This window comes from Helianthus annuus, chromosome 13, assembly GCF_002127325.2.
Source record: "Helianthus annuus cultivar XRQ/B chromosome 13, HanXRQr2.0-SUNRISE, whole genome shotgun sequence".
In the NCBI taxonomy this organism is placed as follows: Eukaryota; Viridiplantae; Streptophyta; class Magnoliopsida; order Asterales; family Asteraceae; genus Helianthus; species Helianthus annuus.
Window position 1 is genome coordinate 145,387,310 of NC_035445.2, and position 4,615 is coordinate 145,391,924.

Consider the following 4,615-nt stretch of genomic DNA (forward strand, 5'->3'; position numbering starts at 1 on the left):
TTGCGCCTATTGCGCGCACGGTTCGGCTTATGTAACTAGTTTACATAAATTAGCCGATACGGGTCAAACCATACCATTTTGACCCCAAAATCCAGAATGTGAATATTAAACCCATATAAAACAAGTCTCCGAACTTGTTGGGTCAGAATCACATTCCATTCTCGGTTTTCGCCTTTCACGCGATTAAACCGTATCTATCCCTCGAAACTAACCGTTCTAGGCTACGGCTACTATAAAGACCCGTTAAGATTCTAATAGATTATTTTAAAACCTTCATTCCAGAATAGGAGCCCCAGTAAAAGATATCTGTGATTTAACTGATTAAGGACAATACTTGCAAAGGTAAATACTTTTAACTTATTTTCCCTTATACGGGCTTGGGTTACGGTATATAAAATACCGCTTGATTGAGCATCAAATAATTCCATCGCTTAGGTGGTTAATTGAATAGTTTGATCGGCTCATTTAAACAGTCTTGTTACTTAAAATCCTTTGGGGGGTTAATGACCATGTCCCGGATATCCTTGGCATCATTTTACGAAATGGCCACGACCTCGACACCCGGGTGTAGGCGTACACCCGGTTGATGTCTATACTATTAAAAGACGTAGCCGATGGTTTACCCGCCTCGGTTTTACGCAATGTGGTGTGTCTATTGATCTTTAACCCGGCACGATCCGGGCTACTGAACGCATAGAAGGAACATGTAATTCGTTCACAAGATTATAATTTTAAATAATTCTCCCAAGTTAAGCAAACATGTTTATGCCACGTGCATCCAAACCAATTTTCAATCATTTTACAAAATGAGTAAGTTGATTGTATTTACCAGTGTAAACTGACGTATTTTTCCAAAAAGATTAAGTGCAGGTACTACACGTAATTGGCTGGTAATAGCTCCCTAGCATCTAAAGAAGTCTCGCAAGCTTGATGTCTTATCTGTTGAACAATATTTTTATTTATTTCGATCCCTCCTGTGGATACTATTCAACTACTTGTGATACATTTGATATTACAGTGAAAGGTTGAATTATATTTATCTTTATGCTTCTGATGTGCATTTATATATTGTGGTTTGACTATATTGTTGCCAACTACGTCACGGTAATCCCCCACCAGGCCCACCGGTGATACACGTGGAAATCGGGGTGTGACAGGTTGGTATCAGAGCCAACATTGAGTGAATTAAACACTACCCTAATGTGTTTAATCTCAGTGACACAATTGCACATACTTGAGTCTAGACGAGAACATAGGACAAGTTCGAATTGTTATTCCAAGTTGTCTTTTTCTTTTATTATTGTTATTTAAAGTTTTGAAAGCAGGAATTATGCCGCCAGTGATTTTCCGAGGTAGAGGAAGGGGAAGAAGAGGCAGAGGAGAGATCGTTACTTATCACGATCACGAAGCCGGACCTTCAAATACAAGAGCTCCTTCGACCACAAGGAGTGAAGAACCGCAAAGGCGAAGAGACCTTTATGAACCTGCGAGGCATTCCACCTCGCATAGCTCGACGCCATCATACCGGCACTCATTCGGGCCAAACTCAGAAAATGATCCCAACAACCCGCAACCCTCCTTCATACCTCTACAGCGTTCGGTGTCACACCGAAATTTTGACGACCCTACTCCATACTTCAGAGGTCAGTTTAATCCAGCTGACTACATCCAGGAACCTTCAGGCTTTGTTCCGTTAGGGCCGCAAGATCACTTCTCCGAAGATCATATGGACGAGGATACTGATCCGACAGAACCTGCTCGTGGTACGCCCACGCACCCAATAGAAATCTCTGATGGGTCATCCTTCCATGGTGCACCCTATCAGGGACCAGATAGTTTCATGGCGCTGTTTAATCAACACGAGTGGTACCACACGCCACCGACATCACAACAGCCACAACATCCGCGAGATCCCTCCGAGGATCCACATTTCGTGGCAGTTACGCCACCACCTCCGCCACCGGTACAGCCAGTAATGCCTGACCCGCCAAGGCGTAGGAGGACAAATGCCCGTATGTCCACACGAGGAGGAGGGGATTTCCACTTCAGCACCCCTCGACACTCTAGTAGTAGCCACTACCCGCCACTACAAGAAGAAGGACCTTCAAGTCCTGTACAGGAGGCGAACTCCGCACCAGCTGCACCAACTTCGCCACCATTTGGGTATGACCACCCAATACCTGCGTACACGGGTCCAACGGCTTACAACCCGTTCGAACTGTCATCACAAGCCCATTATAATTACAACTATGAGCGCGACCCATACGTGGTAGGGGCTAGGTACAATGCCCGCTATCCAGACGGGGCATATGGAAACATGGGAGTACCGGACTACTCAGCTCATGGGTACCCAGCACCTCCTAGACCTCCAGTTCCGCAACAGGCGCCACAACCACGTTTCTCTCCTCCTGAACAAGAAGAAATACTCCACCGTTTGAGCCGTGTGGAAAGAGAATTTGAGGAAGAACGTAAGAGCCACCGAGGATTCCTCAAGGGCTTAGCAAACCTACTGAAGGGCAAGAAGAAGAAACGTGACCATTAGTCCTTATGTGTGTTCTAATGTAATGGTTATTTTAAATAAGTCCCTGCGTGGATGTTTATCGTATTTTAGTCCCTACGTGGACTTATCTTTAGTCCCTGCGTGGACACTTATCTGATATTAGTCCCTGCGTGGACCTGCCTTTTATTTAACCTCTATGTAGGTATGTACTGTTCAAAAGTCCCGTTTAGGGCGGTATGTAATCGTATTAAAATTTTGGAATGATATATTATGAATTTCATGTTGTTATTATTAGATATGGAATAAATCAAAACCATTCCTTTTTAATTTGATCTGCCTAAATAAAGAATCTTAAGAGTGAAACCTAGCCAGGTGTCTTTTAAGATCCGGCCAAGATGGTAAGACCTAATTAAAAGATTCAGATCCCCTGTTAACCTCTGTAAGCATGTTAACAATCGTGACAGATGTGATTCGTCAAAGTCGCACACGTCATTCTAATACAAGAATCCTTTAAAGGATTCCAAAGCCCAAATTAATGATATAATAAATCATGGGTTGAACCATCCATAAGTGATGTAGTGCCTAAGGGCCAAATTATCGAACATCCGTTAGTGATGTAGTGCCTACGGGCCATAATTGCTGTCATAATAAGACAAAAGACAGTGGTGGTCTATGACTCCCTGTCAGAAGGAGTAAAAGGACTACGGTTCAAACCTTCATACCTTGATTCTCCGTAATCTCGGCTAAATATTATAATAACGTCCTCGTGACTAGGCTCTTATGCCACAAGCAATATTAATTGTGATTAGGATAAGTATGTTCAAATCCTAAATGTAAAGTGAGTAACAAATTAACCAGATATGGTCTTCAATACCATGGTTAATGAATTGCCATAAACGACAATTCAATGATAAACTCCTAAATAGAATTTTCATTATCTTCTGCAGCAGATACAAGCTACTATGGCGAATCCAAATGGAGGAAGTAGTCATACAAATGAAGATGATTATGATAATGCCCAAATAAATCTAACGGGCGCTCAACTCAAGGCTCTTGTCGACAACGCTGTGCAAGCAGCTCTGGATCGACAATATACAGAATCCCGAAGCAGAACAGTTTCCAAACCACCATCAAAGCCAAAGACACACTCAAAAACCCACAGCAAACCACTATCCAAACCTAAGAAGGACGACGATAACCACTCGTCCAAGCCCAAGAAAGACGACGACAATCACTCGTCGAATGAAAATAGTGTTCGTCGCGAACGGGAGTATACTGATGCTTCCCGTGCCAGGGGCTGCACATACAAGTACTTCGTATCTTGTAAACCCCGAGACTTTACGGGGGAGAAGGGTGCTGTCGAATGTATGACATGGTTGGATGAGATGGACACAGTAGTGGACATCAGTGGCTGCGCTGAAAGGGATGTAGTGAAGTTTGTGTCACAGTCATTTAAGGGCGAGGCCCTAGCTTGGTGGAGGGCGCTGGTTCAGGCCTCAGGAAAAGCTGTGCTTTACAGAATGACGTGGGAGGAATTCGTTTCTCTCATTAAGGAAAATTACTGCCCTCAGCATGAGGTGGAGAAGATAGAGTCCGATTTTGTGTCATTGGTAATGACAAATCTGGACTGCCAGGCCTATTTGACGAGCTTCAACACGATGTCTCGCTTGGTTCCTTATCTAGTCACCCCGGAACCAAGGAGGATTGCTCGTTTTATCGGGGGGTTAGAACCCGCGATAAAGGCTAGTGTGAAGGCCTCTCGGCCAACGACCTTCAGGTCTGTGACTGACCTCTCTTTGTCCCTCACGATGGACGCGGTCCGACTGAGATCGCAGAGGAACAAAGAGGCCGAAAAGAGGAAGCGTGAGGATGATACCTCGCGAAGGTCGGGAAAGAAGCACCGTGGGAACGGTGATGGCAAGAGAGGAACGGAGGCGAGAAAAGAAGGGCAACAAACCGGAGAGAAGCCCAAATGCAAGAACTGCAAAAAATTTCACTTTGGGAAGTGCAAGTTTGGGCCAAACTCACAGTCCCAGTCAAAGACGCATACTTGTGGACTGTGCAAGTCCAAAGATCACAAGACTGTGGACTGTAAGAAGATTAAAGACGCGACCT